Source organism: Cyprinus carpio, chromosome A9, assembly GCF_018340385.1.
Source record: "Cyprinus carpio isolate SPL01 chromosome A9, ASM1834038v1, whole genome shotgun sequence".
NCBI classification, from domain to species: domain Eukaryota; kingdom Metazoa; phylum Chordata; class Actinopteri; order Cypriniformes; family Cyprinidae; genus Cyprinus; species Cyprinus carpio.
In genome coordinates, this window is record NC_056580.1 from 24633915 (window position 1) to 24650725 (window position 16811).

The following is a 16811-nucleotide window of genomic DNA, read 5'->3' on the forward strand; positions in this document are numbered from 1 at the left end:
TTTGCAAAGGTTCAGGAAGCTTTTATGATACTTCTGTAAACAGATCTCTTACCAGTTAACATAAGTATTGCTAATAATAATAATAAATATGAAAATTTTAACAATATGATGAATTGGTGAATGAAATTAATGATAAAAGACAATAATAATTACCGATAATTTATTATTATTACATTAATTTAATTAATTGATAAACTATTATAATCGATTATTATAATCATTATATTATAAAAACAATTATTATTAAGTATTTAGTGCTGCAGAAATGACCCACTTCACCTTTAAAGCGATATGAAGAGAAGAAGAATAACTCACAAATGCTAATGGTTTCCTGTTCACTAAGATAACGATGCTTCTTGTAAACAGATCTGTACACTGGTTACATATAATTACGATAACAGTAAAAAAATAATCAATTAGTTTTAATAATATAGCTTCTTTACCATAATCATTATCAAAAATAGTAATAATTATTTTACTGTTACGAATCATTTATTATAAACATCAGTTATTCATGATTCATTGTGCTGTTAGTGGTGCAGAAATGACACCACTTTTAAGCGATATGAAGAGAAATGTAAGATACTAGTCCCAGATGCTGTGGCTTCCTGTGGGTTTACGAGGTTTTCTATTAACAGATCTGGTAATTAAGACAGGAAGCTAACGAGGATTGAAAGTCCCTATTAAGAACACCACTCAACAGGAAAAACCACATTAAAACTCTAGAGATGCAGAGCACATGATGCCATCAGCTTCAAATTGGAGTCCATCATGGCCAATCAACTGTCAATTCCTGCAACATGTTTGAGACGAGGGGATGAATATCTCAGTACCATAGGGCAGAGCCGTCTAGTGCACGGTACAGTCCAGAGTCCTCAAACTTGAAGCGTCCAAAGATGCTGGATGGAGGCTTTTCTCAGCTCAGGGAGAAGAGCTCGGCATGGTGGACACCACTGTAGAACAGAATAATTACCAATAATGACTTTTAATTTTAATGAAACAAAAATTTGAACACCGGATATTGCAAATGAAAATGAATTTCAAGTAATTTCACAGTGCTTGCCCTCCGCATATCATTTCTTACCCTTCTCAGCCTGAATGAATCAACCATCGGCAGGAAGTTACCATGGCAATGTAGAGTATGTGCTAAGCAGATAATCATTAGTTTTCAAACAGAGGCTTCACACAGAGGTTTAAAAGAGAAGTTTAGATGTAACAACTCCACAAGGAGCAAAGAAATCAACCAGCCAGGGCTCTTCTCATGGCTAAGGGAAGTTCTCCAGGCCTGCAGTGTGGTGACTATGGGCATTCACACTCTCTTTTTGCAAAGGCTGCAAACATTGTACAGGACGTCCTTACCTGGAGATTTAACACCAGAGTAACTGGCATCAGAACTTAGAACCAATACCAAACTAAATTTCATCAATTTAGATGCAAAGTTTACAGGTTGTAGTGTAACTGGCTGATCCAAAGTGTATTTTAACCCTCTGATGCTGGTTTCCTGCAGTGGAGAACTTTAAAAGCCATTTTTTTAGCCATTCAGGGTATGTGAGGGTCAAACCACACTTGGACCTTTACTTAATACACTACAGGCTGTCTGGGTCAGAAAGACATTTATTCAGAAAGGATGCATTAAAATGTGATCAAAAGTGATGTGAAAAGACATTTATAACGTAACCAACAATTCGATATTGAAACTTTCTTAAAAAAAATTTATGCACAGCTTCTATGGCAAAATAGTTAGCAGAACAACTGTTTTCAACAGTGATAAGAAGAAGATACTGTTTCTGAGCAGCAAATCAGCATATTAGAATGATTTCTGAAGTGATCATGTGACACTGAAGTACTGCAAGTAATGATGCTGAAAATTCAGCTTTTGATCCTAGAATAAATTAAGTATGTATTAAAATACGAAAACAGTGTATTGAAATTGTATACTTTTTTTTAAGAGATTACTGTTGTTTTATTGCATTTTGATCGATCAATAAATGCAGCTGCCTTCTTGAACAGGAAAGACAAAAATCTTACCAACCCCAAACTATTTGATATGGTAGCATGGTCTGATTTTTCCGTCTTCATTATGCAATATTTTTTTTTGAACGAGCACAAATTGTTTCTTATGCTTGTTTTGGAAGTAATAAATAAGCATTATAACATATTTAGGTTCAAGATATTCATGCAGATGGTTAAAAAGCACTGTTTTGGTATGTAACTGCAGAATATTTAGTATTACTAAAAGCTCCTCCCAGAATCACCATGGTGAATCTCAAAATCATGAACTTCCAACTCCTTTAAAAAACCGCCACACAGGGCTTCTGTATATATAAGAAGAAGCACACAGCTCTGAACTCTGTGATACAGGTCCCACCTTCCCCACCTGTGCAAAAAAATAAACGCAATTAATCCTAACACAAAAGCACCATATACCCAGAAGTTATATGACCTCTGCCTACTGTGTAAAACAATATTATATAAAGCAAAAGTTCTGTTGTTTTACTTGATCTCATGTTGGCCTCAAAAAAAAGAGCAAAAAAGCAGCATAAAAGTAAAAAAAAAAAACAAAAGTACTGAAACAGTCCCTACCTTCCAAAAGTTGTCTGAAGCCATACGAAAAACTTACAGACTTAAAAACACTTAGAATTTCATAAGTCATATGAACTATTTATAATAATTTATTAGTAATGATAATATAATCTAGCACCTGTATGTGAGAGTCCTTCAGAAGAGGCTTTGAGGTGTTTAATATATCATGTGATGCCAAATCAGTATTGTCCAAAGGAGAACAACTGATGAGCCATCGGTGATTAGCCCAATTTATGCTGTAAATGACAAAGTCAGAAAAAAACAAAAACATACATCATAAAATAAGAAGGATGTTACTTAATGACATTTTATGCCCCGTTATCATATTTTAATCCAGCATGGTCAGTTACTGTGTAAAACAGTGTTACTGCAGGTAGTGCTGGGTGTGGTACAGAACAAGGGCAAACATATTGATGTTCATGATAAAGTCACTGTGGCGGTCTTACTCAAAGCTGCTCTTTGTAAGAATCTTCCAGGTCAGGCAGATGCTGCAAACACTTTGTGCATATACTTTCTTTAGTATCCAAAACTCTTGGATAAACTGCAAGGTTCATCAAAATTAAAGTGAAAAACCATGGCAATGAGATTGGTGACAATTAAAAGAATGCTCACCCCAAAAATTTAAATTTGCTGGGAATATAACCCACCTGAGGATGGGTTTGTTTCTTCATCGAAACAAAGTATGAGGAAAATTAGCTTTACATCACTTGTCACCACTGATCCTCTGCCAGTGAGAGGGTGACAGGATTGAGCCAAACAGATGATTTGCTTGTAAAACAGTGTGTGATTTGTATATTCTTCAACCTGATTCAAATAAGACAACTTTTCACTGGAGGTAAGCAAATTATGGTAGAGGACTTGGATACTAGCCGTAGCCCTAGCCCGACCACACAGCTTTTCGCTTGTTTTTATTCAGCGTTTGACTCTCTCATTCTGGCGGCACGCATTCCCTGCGAGAGATGCATTGGTGGGCAAGTGATGTGATTACTAAATTTCTCCAAATCTGGTGCAATTAAGAAACAAACTCCTTGACATCTAGGATGACCTAAAAGGTTAGTACCTGTACATTTTCAGCAAATGGTTATTTTTTGGAGTGAACTCTTCATTCACAGAAACTAATACAAGTGGACAGGATGCATATTTAAAAGTAAGATCCCCACCAATAAACTGCCGTGCTGGTGAGAGAGGAAGCTGCCAGGGGGAAAGACAGCAGTCGTAGTGCTGAGTGGTGATCTCAAAGCTATCTACACAGATATGCCTGTTTGGAGCAATCCTAATCCACACACCATTGACCAGACCGTCCTGTAGAGGGAGAAACAGGGGAAGGGGAGGTTACAATGTTCATTTCATGCTCTAGAGACAATAACATCTGTTATGAAATGCTTTGTTTACGACACGTGACACTGGAATTGAATTTGGTGAAACATGATCAACTTAATGCTTACCAACAGTCCAGCAAGCTTCCGCCTTGTCTGCGATTAAAGACAATCTGTAAAAAAAAACAAGGGGGGGGGGAACAAGAGGCTAAAGCGATTGGATAAAGCAAGAGTGATTGTGGGTTTGCGTTTCCCAACATTAACCTTGAAGCGATGACGCACCCCCAGTGTCTGTGCAAGAAATTTATCAACCAACCGAGTCTTTCGGCAAACGCCGATCAATCCTACGCTGAAAGCGTTTCCTGAAAAGGAACATTCAGTTTACATACAGTTGTTCAACAATAAGAAAAGGCCAGTTACAATAGAAAATACTTATAACATTTAATGCTCGTTATAAATTTTACAAAAATAGATTGTTGGCATTACTTAAACTTTTATTAAAGTATTGCTTAAACTTTAATGAAAAAATGACAAAAATTGCAAAAAAAATAAAAAAATATATATAGGAATTAATTTACGGTATAATAACATATTTAAGAAATATATATATCTATATAGAATTCATATTTATATAGTACTTATTATTTATAAAATACAAATATAGATGACTTATATGTCTTAAATCTATACATGTATGTGTGTATATTTAAATATAATAATAATAATATACACAGTACACACACATATTATGTAAACACTAAACTTTTATTTTGGATGCAATTAATTGCGAAATAAATTACATTTGACAGCACTAATGTTACAGAAGAATCTAAAATGTTATCGATTACACCAAACAACAGAAAAAAAGGAAAAGTAGGCACAGACAAGTATTTCCCCACAATAAACACCTTTTTTCAATTTAACAGTTTAAGTGAAAAATTGGACTGGAAACAGTAGAATTAATTTATTATTTAGTACAGCTACCTTTTGCTTTTAATACTGACAGCATAAACTCAGAAAAAAATGTTTAATTTCTAGATTTAAAGAAAATGAAATGTAAATGGTCATACTAAAATTAAATACCTTGCCATGGTTCTGTCACTTCTGCTTTTCACAAACTGCATTGCAAGTTCTGGTGAGGCTTGATTTTTTGTCTCTGTAAGCCACAGTATTTCTCTCATTTCTAAGTTTGGCACAATTATATTTAGATTTTAGGATGTCTACAGACATTAAACGCCACATTACCCCTCTGCTCTCACAGACAGGAGCTTCAGCTCAGTCCTAGACTAAAATGCAAATCTGAGCTGTTCCAACTGCAGAATAAACTTGCACTGACTGATCCTAAAAACATGCCAGATGCCTTTGTTTCAATCTTAAAAGATGAACACTGGTGGCCGCATTTTTCTAAGGCATCATTTATAAAAATTACTTAAATGTCTAATTGAACTGGCTTAATCCTGGTTTAGGCCAAGCCCTGTCTATGAAACCAGACTATGTATTATATGCTGATAAAAGCATAATGCTCTCCAATCCCCATTCCTGCTCTGACACGACGAGGCTGGGGTAGCTGTTTTGTGCCCTTACTACGGCACAACATCCATTACTTCACCCGCAGTTCATCAGCCCGTCTGCGATCCGAATCAACCCGTCGCAATTTCCTTACGCCAAACTCCCGCCACTATGGGGGTGCAAATCACACGCTCAGGTCATATACCTACAGACAACGTTTACGATCCCTAGCATGTGCCAAGAGGAATGACCTAAGTAGAAATCGATGAACTAACATGTACGTCGTACGTAGATCTCACCCAACCGTTCGTGCACCAAGACTCTGTGCTGGGACTCGTTCGCCCGTGCGTTGCCTCAGCAGCGTGTTCTGTCGAAAGATAGAATCACAAACCGGGCCAAAGTACCTCGCCGAATTTACTCTGCAATCTGTGGAAAAAGACAACCACCGTGTCACCACATTCCCTCACATGGACACCTACAAAACCAAACAAGTTTAGGGCCTCTATTTTGAATACTACACAGATCAAGCTAGAAGAGGTGATTTGGTGCGGTTTAAAAGCCAACACCCTACTTCAATACATTCTTTTCTACAGTCGTGGCCCCCCCCCACCACCATGGGAAAACTAAACAAAAAAAACAAATCGAAATAATAAAGCATAAAATTTCTCTTTTCTTTAGTAGTAATAAAGCCCATTTTCTCCCTCCCAATTCTCATACCACTAATATTAATTAGATCTCGCCTAAATTCTAATTAAAGCCATGACTTATATAATATAATGTAGTTATCGATCCATAGGCATTGCGCTATATATATAATATATATGTATATATGTGTGTGATAAACTATATCCTCTACCAAGAAACCGTATAACAAAATTATTTTATTATTATCTCATTACTAATTAGTAAAATAAGTGAATATTTTATAAAAGCGCTATCTACTTGTATCAACTTTCGTTGTGAAAATGTCTCACATGTCAAAACATCGAAGATATTTACTTTATGCAAGCGGTTTAGACTCTGTTTGCGATCTTTTGATTTTGGGGTATAAAGTACGACCATGAACTGATTTATTGAGGTGGCCTGAGGGGCACTAGTCGACAACAAATCCAACATTCTAAATGCTTTTCATGTTTTGCGCGGATCCACAGACGATAACCCGAATGATAAAAAACTAAAAGGTGCACTAATCTCGGTATGATTTAAGAGTCATCACCAGACCCAGTTCCCCCTCGGTGCGTAGTGTAGGTAATCTCTTCATTTCCTCGGTCATAAATTCCTGAAAACACCATTGCATGGGTTTTCCCCTCCAGTATAAAGATAAGCCCCACACATCTTCCTGTTTATTTAGTGTTGTATTGTTACACAGAACATGACCACAGAGAACCGAATTCCCCCAAAATCATATCTGTAATAGTTTCCAGCTTTCATTCTTTCCTCCTTGCTGTTCATCCTGCAGGCCCTTCTCGCCATACTTGTCGTATTTTCTGCCTTCACTCAAGTCCTCGTCCCTTCAACACTCGAGAGCCCCACACCGATTGCGCTTCAAGCAAACCTTCTCGTGGGCCCGTCGCGTCATTCTAAAGAGACATGGAAAGCGTGCTCAGAGTGTCACAATGAAGGACACGCATAGCTTCTGGCGCTGCCGCCATACATGAAGCTACTCACTGGGTTTTATCCGGATGCATTTGTGAGAGCAAGCCTTTTTGAAAGCCTGCCGGATCTCACGAGTGCGGCCTCTTTTGAAATGCTAGCAGCTTGTAGTAATCTTCCATCAGAGGAAATGGTTAGGAAAAAGCCATGCTGGCGATGAAAGCAAACAGAACGATGTCCCTAGAGGTTCTCCGGTGAATTCTGGGACTCTCCATCGGTCGAAGGCTGGTGCTCGGGTGCAGGTCTTGAGCGATCCGAGGTGGGAAGAACTGCTCACAGGAGTGTGATGATCAATGGAAACACCTTGTGAGTATGATGACAAGAGAGTGAAAAAAAGAAAGGGAAGAGAGCTTCTCAAACCTGGTGCTATTGTGGGGAAATGAACACGTAGATGTTTACAGAGGGCGGAGCGACTTTCTCAGGCCATCTCTGATTCAAATTAACATCACTCTATTTATATCATCATATCATAAATAGCTTCATCATAATATTATAATATATATTTATATAGCATAAAGGCAGCTCAATTGACGTGGACGTTTACAAACAACTTAAACGTATTTTATATGTAACGTTACACCATACCCGTGCTTAGTTCTCATATGCACAATTATATGAAAACACAGATAACATGTATAATATCTTCTTCGCAAGTGTGCCCTGATGATGTCTGAACATGGTTTAGTAGTTGTGTGTAATGATATCAGCTCCGGTGGTGAACTAATACGAGACTCGTCGGTTTACTAAAACAGCTCAGTGTAGTCTTTGGATCCAAACCTTAATGATTTTAATCCATTCTTCGTTTGGTAGTGAACGTTAAATGTGAGATTGCAGAGTCACAAAACTGTTGGGTTTTCGACTAATATTGCATTCCAGTCATTAAACTTTTGCTCGAAGTCCACAAGCGAAATCGCAGAGATAAATGTAAGTAACATTAGAACATTTATTACGAGGACAGTGGTGTATAATGTCTCACCTATTTTTAAATATTCTTTCTTACTTTCCAGTCCTCATCTAATGCTTGAGCTTCTGAATCACCGGTGCGGTGTCTGCAGCAGCGTGAAGCAAGCGACGAGAGAACATTCAACTCCCGGAAGTTACGTGATTTTTCAAAATAAAAGTGTTAAATATAACTACTTTTGCTTTGGCAAAATGATTTCTGTTTCGAAGCGCCACTGGTGACGCCTTCTGGTGGGAACCGTGTAAATGCAAATGAAAACTGAGCTTAAACACATTTGCCAACCAGTTGCGAATGTTTTAGTTGAAAGTGCAATCTAATTAAATGCAATTAACAAGTCATCTAATATGACCAAGAAGCTCAAATCTAAGAGAACTTTAGTTTTTTCAGTTTTCATTGGTGATTGCCAACTCCCCAATCCCATACCTGCTATTTTTATAGTTTTGATGACTTTGTTATTAGTTTTAAATATAATAAATAAGGAAAAACAGTAATAATTAGGAATTGAAAAGAAGTTCCACTCGTTTGATTTGCAGTAGTTTATTCATATAAATTATCAAATATAGATATTCCTGGATAAACAATTCATTTAACTCAAGGCACTGTCACTGCATACAACTGTGAACAAAATCAAATGTTCTTTACATTTTATGTTGATCAATTTTAAATGGTCATAGGTCATGCTGCATAGTAGCTGTGGGCATTGTAAGGCATATCACAGATTAAAGATCTACCTGTTTACTTCATTTAATTCATTTACTTCAATGAATGCAATCATCTTTCATTTTCTTTGAGATTGAGAAAGAGTATTTCTCCATCAGTACTACACGTACATCACAGTTATGTTTAACAATTAACAGGACAGAGAATGCATGGTACCGTGAGCACCAGTCTGGATGTAAACACTCACAGTTAATGATGTTTGGCAGGCAGCTGGAAACAACCTTTAGGTCGTTTTTAAACAACCACACACTTGTGTAAGTCTGTAGGTGTGAGAGGAGGTCTATAAATGTTACACATTCATAAAACGTAATGAAACCAAAGTATAGGTTGTTCTCTCATTGGGACTGTATGCTCAATCAGCGTAATAGCTCATGAGTCTTCTGCTTCTCTGACCCCTGTGAGTATGCTCCGTGGGTCGTGGTGTAGAAGTTCACATGTGTAGCTTCACCAGCAAACAACAGCTGAAGGGGCTTCCAAAACAAAGAGACCAGAAAATCATTTAGTTATTACCTCAATCACTGCTTGATTTTGTCAAATGCAATCTGCTGATTATCTTTTACACTATGGCAATTTACAGGTCAGGATATGTGGATATCAGTGTTGTATATTGTAAAAAATAAAATGATAAAAAAAAAAACTGAAATAAAATAGAAAAGTTAAAGACAAACTTTTAGAAATGTTGCCTTGGCAGCTAACGGTTATAAATTAGTTGAAAGTACTAAAATTTACTAAAACTTAAACTTATATAACAATCAAAAAAATGAATCTAAATAGAATATATACAAATATAAAATAAAATATTAAATAAAAACTAACAATAAAACTATCAATATTACTAAATACAATATATATAATAAATAATATGTAAAAGAACACTGGCTTATACATACAGTTTGTTTGTAATAAGCATCAGTTCATGAATAACCAAATAGATATCCAATTCTACAAAAGATTCCATTTTGTACTATATAGATCAAATTAAATGCATATAAATATTCAAACAATTAAACTAGTTATTAGGAGGTTATATTACCTTCCTCCCTCTGCCTTTATCTTTAGGAGAGGAAGAGGTGATGCTAATGCCTTGTGTGCTTTCACGCCATCAACACCTTCAGGAATAAATGTGTAGGAGCCCTGGACTGAGAATCAGAGCCCCATCTGGAGACCAGCTTCTTTGAGGACCTCTGGCACTGACCAGCCTTTGAAAGACCTGAGCAAACCTTTAAAAGACCAGAACAAGTTTGTCACATTATTACTGCAATTTGCCTATAACCATATATTTTCGGCCAACACATGCATCTCACTCTTCTTTGCAAAACTGCCCACAGTGGCGTGATCACATAATATTATTAATAATATTGATAATCACAATGTTTGTTTTTACACTGTAGTCTACTCTAAATCTTATTAACCCCTATAATAATGTGATAATGGGTGTTCACTTATTATATATAATGCCTTGCATGGTCAAGGGGGATGAATAATTTTTGATTGCAACTGTGGTGTATGGCCAAATATTGCTAATTAATTGGTCGAGTCTATTAAAACAGCAATATGTGACTAAATTTCGATCAGATGTTTTCCATAACTCACTCAGATATCTCCTATTTTCACTGTCCTGGAATTCTCCATCTACAATGCTTCCCTCCCTGTGATCCAGCCACACAGAGCTGTTGATGACGGGCCAACTGTATCAAAACCGGTGTGATCTTCTTAAACCACGACTTTTTCCAGGCGTCTCCTTCAGACAGAGAGCCTCCATAAACATCTTATCTTCAGGCCCTCTTTCCACACCATCTGAACCCCGGCACAGTCATCGGGCCAGAAACTCTCTCTCAAAAAACAAGAAGATTTTGTTCCACTACCCCGAAAAGCCAAGGTCTCAATTGCAGACAGCTTTTTTTTCGGTAAGGGTGGATCGAACATTGCCGTGGCTTTGTCTTTTGAGGACCCCCATAGAAAACGGTGATAATCACATGGTCTGCCTCAAAGCTCGTGTCCATTGTCACAAACGACCTGAACAGAAATACCTTTGCTCTTCACAATGGCCTGTTTCGGATCAAGTCCCATCGGATGCTCTTGACAGGTGCACTACACTGGATGGTTCCTGAAGGTAGATCTTTCAGGAGAACATCTAAAGAATGCTCGATAGCCACCGGGTCCCAAAGTGTTAAAAAACCCTCCCTCTAAAGCAGTGTAATTGCTAATTTGGGATGCAGACACCTCGTAGAGGCTAGAGCAAGCCTCGTCTGTGCATTCAGTCCTCTTGCACCACTCAAAAACTTGCTGGCCGTCTTTCTGTCTGTCGCCGCTAGAGGATAGGAAATTCACCAAAGGCGTCTTCCAGATAAGCACCAAGAGTTAGTTTTCCTGTGCGTGCGCTCAAGTTCTCATCAAAAGCTTTGCCGGTGACTTGCTGAAGTGCAAACATACCTGAATCTACAGCCGTTTTGGCGACCTGCTTCCCATCTTCTTTGAAAAAAGTAATCTCGGGGGGTTACAGAACGGGGCAGGTCACATGTTTTTTTTGGAACGCAGAGGGGCCCTCTCTTAGCAGGTTCTCCTTCTTTCGCAATCTTGAACAGGGGTTTCCCTTTCTGTCCATGGATCCAGGTTCCATCCACCAACTTACTAGGACGTTCTCTGTGAAGGGATTAGTGGTGTTGCACTTCGACCCTCCAAATTCTTTCCGTCGCCTCAAGAAACCAGGAACATGTGCAAATCACTGCTTCACCAGCGTAGCTGCAGCGGCCCAACCCTGCAAAACATGAACCTACGATTACAACTTTGGCATCTCATGGTCCAGAGTACAAGAGTCCTCATTCGCGCTGGCTTTGTTGGACGGAACAACTCTCACATAAAGACGTACACAGGTGATAAGCGCGTAGGGCACTATGCTCTAAGAGAGGCTCCTTGATGGACCTGTGCTTAGAAACTTGTTGTAAGCCTGACCTTTGTAAGTCCATACAATATCTCATTATTTACAAATCAGGCGATCATGGGACATCCAATGGCAGATGACGAGTTACCTTCGATAGTAGCATACGCAGCATGACGTTCTCTCCGGTCGCACTTTAAAGATTGCATGGAGTGATCAAACGATTTAACCCACACGTTCTTTTTTTGATACTTCTTACCTCATATACATGAGCTGTGGACGACAGTGGACAGTATTTTTAATTTTTTTTGCAATCTGAACTTCAAAATAAATGTTCTGTTAACCATTAAAAATAAAAAATTAAAAAAATAACGCGACATCGATTTTAATTATTTAAGTGACAACTTTGTCCTCCCCCCCCAAACCAAACAACTAACTTACTACAATGAACTAAATACATAAATAAAAATACAAGTAAGATAACTAAGTATTCAAAACGAACAAAATAAATAGATAAAAATACACATATAAATAATATGCATACGTTTCATATTGTTTTTATGTGACTATGTACATTTCGCTGTGCTGTTAATTTCAGTAGTGGTAAAGTTTTTATGCATTGAAACATTATGGTAGTACCTGTTTGAGATTTTACACACATGCAATCTGCCACAGGACACTTCTTTTTTCAATGGAACATTCTAAAACTTAAGCCCATGTAAAGGACACTTGAAAAGAACAATACTTTTTAGCAAGCATACTATTAGTAGTTTTATTATTATTAGTATTATTTGGTGGATAAAATACAGATAACAACGAAAATACTTTTTAGTGAATTACGTACTGATGGCGTTAGATGGCGAGTAGTAAACTAAAGTTATACCTTTTTGGTCACCTGTGCGTCCTGCGGGTAAAGTGAATTTCGCCCTGAATTGCATGAACCGTTTATATATTTTTTATCTACTTCGAAAAAACCTCTAAACAACTATACACATCTCCAAACAGAGAAACCCGAAAACGACTATTAAACAAAAACAAAAAAAAAAAAAAAATTAATAGAAACTAAACACAACACGAAGGACCGCCACAAAACAGGAAAAATACACACCGTCTGTATTTACCTCATGAACGCCATCTGAAAGTTGTGCTGCACGCCATTACAACCTCCACAAAAAGCTTGTGGTTACCACCTGTTTCTAACGTATATTATTTCAATTCAATTCAATTCAATTCAAGTGTATTGTATAGCGCTTTTTATGATACAAATTCATTGCAAAGCAACTTTACCGAAAAGTAAGTTTCTACAATAGGTAGTATTATCTTATCAGTGGTGACTGTCAGTTATGTGTATACTGCAGAAAGTTTTCCGAAAAGATAATTAAAAGCTGTAGAAAAACAGACTATTAACTCTATTGACCAGCACTTATGAAATCGAAACTGTAGAGCAAAAATGTGGTATTTTCTGTATGTTGTCATCTGGGTTAGCATCATCTGCGGTCCTCTGAGGGGTAGCATCATCTCTTCTCAGGTGTTCTGGATCCCGACTGGAGCTTGTGTAAATCCTAGTTACAACTCCCGTGGCAAAACAGAGAAACAAATAGCGACATAATTAGCGTAGCTACTGTGTCCAGCCAAGGTAAAAATTAATTAGTTTAACCCAAGCTAAAGAAATAATAATGCGCCATTTGATCAGATATAACTGCAGTGCACATTAGAGATGCATTCTTTGAATGCTTGGTCCAAAAAGGTGTGTTTTTTAATCTAGATTTAAACAGAGGAGTATGTTTGAACCCCGAACATTTATCTCAGGAAGGCTATTCCAGAGTTTGGAGCCAAATGCGGAAAAAGCTCTACCTCCTTCGTGGACTTTGCTATCCTAGGTACTATCAAAAGTCCAGCGTTTTGTGACCTTAGCGGAGCGTGAATGGATTGTAGCGTGATAGAAAGACTAGTTTAGGTACGCAGGAGCTAAGCCCTTAAGGGCTTATAGTAAGTAATAATATTTTGTAACTGATACGGACTTAATAGGTAGCCAGTGCAGAGACCTGTAAATTGGGAGGAATATGCTTCCTTTTTCTTGACCTGGTAAGGACCGCTAGCACGCTGCATTTGGACTACCTGTAGCTTGTTTATTGAGGATGCAGGACAACCACCTAGAAGTGCATTACAATAGTCCAGTTCTAGATGGGTCATGAATGCAATGAACTAGCTTTCTGCATCAGGAACAGGTAACCCTGTTTTCGTAGCTTGGCAATGTTTCTAAGATGGAAGAATGTGTTTTTTGTAACATGGGGAAATATGATTTTCAAAAGCCAAGTTGCTGTCTAATATAACACCCAGATTTTTTACAGTAGAGGAAGTAACAGTACATCCAGCTAGTTGCCAATTGGAATCTACGAGATTCTGTGTAATGTTTTCTGGTCCAATTCGGTAATATCTCTGTCTTATCTGAATTTAATAGGAGAAAATTATTGGTCATCCAATATCTTTTACATTTTTTAACTCACTCTGTTAGCTTAGATAATTTAGAAGTTTCACCTGGTCTTGTTGAGATATATAGTTGAGTATCATCAGCATAACAGTGGAAACTATTAATCCCGTATTTTCTAATGATATTACAAGGGGCCAACATGTATATTGAAAATAGCAGAGGACCTAGGACAAGATCCTTGTGGCACTCCATATTTTACTGGTGATAAATGAGAGTACTCCCCATTTAAATAAACACAGTGGTAGCGTTCGGACAGGTATGATCTAAACCATCTTAAAGCCTGCCCTTGATACCTGTATAGTTTGGTAATCTATCTATGAGTATTGTCATGATCTATGATGTCGAACGCAGCACTCAAGAAACAAAGTAAACTAGCAATGAGATGCAGCCTTGGTCTGATGCAAGAAGCAAGTCATTTGTAATTTTAACAAGTGCAGTTTCTGTGCTATGATGGGGCCTGAAATTCTTCATAGAGATCATTTTTTTTGCAGGTAGGAGCACAGTTGAGCAGACACAACTTTTTCTAAAATTTTAGACATAAATGGAAGATTTGAAATGGGTCTGTAATTTGCCAGTTCACTAGGATCTAGTTGTAATATAATTATTTATGGCCCCCGATTAGACATATTCATATATTTAGTTCATCAAGGTGGCTAATTCCACCTCTTTTAAATTGACTGCTGTTTTTCAAAGGCTTTTCACAAGTTTGTCACCCCTCCCAGACTAAAATCAGCTTAAACAAGCCTAAATGTAGCTAGTCTCACAGGCCAGTCAGGTTGGTGTAGTTTGCTGCTTTTACAGAAATTTTGGAGACCAGCAAACTAGCCTAGACTGCTTTAAGGGCTTTTTCTCCTCCCAGCTGGATGGTGGTACACTACACATGTGACTTAAACATCTGATAGCTTTCCTAAGTAACTAGGCTGTCCTTATTTGACTATCACTCTCAAACTTTGGTCTCTATGCTATTTAAATAAAAACGTTTTGTAACACGTATAACGTTACTGTTTTGTTAGACTGAGATGCAAATGCTTTGCTTAGGGTCACAAAAAAGCGTTACAGTGCAATATTAAATTTGTGCATAAGTTAATGTATAATATTTGCATTAGCAAAAGAGGAAACAAAAGATTTTCCATACAATGAGTCTTTTTCCTGTTTATTGACTTTTCCATTAGACAGGTGGTGTGCCTCTTATGCAGTAAATGATTAATACCAATTGGAAATTACTCATTAGACAGTATACAGGAGTATCTTTTATAATTAATACTTATTAACCTTACAAACAAACAAACAAACAAAAACTTTTATCTTAGTTGAAATATATTAAAATTTATTGTAGCGCTTAAGCCACTTTTTAGTCAGTGCTTGAAGGTTTCCCCTTGAGGTGCATTAAGAAAAGATTATGTTGGAAGTTTACCATGCAGCTTTAATACAAAATCCTGGTGTAAAAAAGACAGATCTGCAATCCCATTTTCCCATATTGTCCATATATTCTGTTCAAAAATGATACTTTTAAAGTAATTAATTCTGCTTTATATAACATATGGCAATTTCAAATAAATCAATTTGCATTTGCTAAACAATACATTTAAATAAAGTAATTAAACATGAAAACGTGTAAATCTAAAAATGGAAATGATCCTGACTGTAGTGTTTTTGCATCGCAACCACTACTAGCATTCGTACAGTTTAGCATGAGAGGTCTGTTTCGTAGAACACAGGGGATGTATTTGTGCCCATGCCCTAAAACAGGCCCTTTCTTTCTTCAGATTCAGCTGCTTCCAGGACGGCAGGGCATAGAAATCCATCCGAGAAATCCCCATGATCAGTTAAAGTCATCGTTTGAGAGATAGTCCTGCATAGATGATAGAGGTGTGTGTTAGTTTTAACAATAGATAAATGTCACAAAAAAATATGTTCAGGTCACATTTGACCCCAAAAAGGAAAATTAAAGTGTGCTATTAAGATTTTTTTTAATTGTGATATGACTATGTATGTAAATTAGAAAAATTACACAAATATAAATTTTAAATATAAATAAATTCTATATGTATTTAGGCTTTGTGATTCTCCAAAAAGAAAATATATTTATAGTGTGTTTAGTCATTTTAGTTGAAATAAAATGTTACAAATGTAATTGTTTTAAGGAATGTTTCACTGCATTTTTTGCATTGTGTATGTTGGATTTGTGTACGAAGATCAGGAGTTTACTTCTTTTCTTGTGGCGTCGACTCCATCAGGCAGGTCTTCTGTCTGAATGTTCACCAGCTTCTCTGGAGGAAAGGTTTGTGTGACAGGAAGGGGTAGATTACCCCCTTGAGTTGAGCTACTTGAGTTGTTTTGGTTTGAGGTTGGTTGGGTAAGATCCTGTGTACAAGTTGTTAAGCCATTTTCACTTTCACTTGTTACTGAACATTATGTATTTAGAAGCTGCTTTTTGCCCCAAAACTTAAAGAGCATTCAAGTTGTACTATACATTTTCTCAGTTCATGCAACCTGAACCCATGACCTTGACATTGCTAGTGACATGCTACCATTTGAAGAATGAATAACCTACCACAGTAATTTTGATGAGATCAGTTGCATCTCCCAAGCTCTGCTTTAAGCTGCTAATAGGATTTCCCACCCTGAAAGAGAATAAAAAATATTTATCGCCTGTGCCGTAGTGCTTGTGGAAGTTGTCATGCTGAAAGAAGGTAAAAC

The 16811-nt window shown here is 37.2% G+C and overlaps 1 long non-coding RNA gene and 1 pseudogene across 1 annotated transcript; both read right to left on the bottom strand.

The window, feature by feature from the left end:
* Positions 1 to 9032: 9032 nt before the first annotated feature.
* LOC122146199 lies at positions 9033 to 11829 on the bottom strand (annotated as a pseudogene).
* A 4087-nt stretch (positions 11830 to 15916) lies between these two features.
* Positions 15917 to 16753, bottom strand: LOC122146160. Its single transcript, XR_006160860.1, has 3 exons — positions 16666 to 16753; positions 16320 to 16475; positions 15917 to 15963 (listed from the first exon to the last, which is right to left on the bottom strand). It is a non-coding gene; the product is annotated as an uncharacterized LOC122146160 (long non-coding RNA).
* Positions 16754 to 16811: the final 58 nt, after the last annotated feature.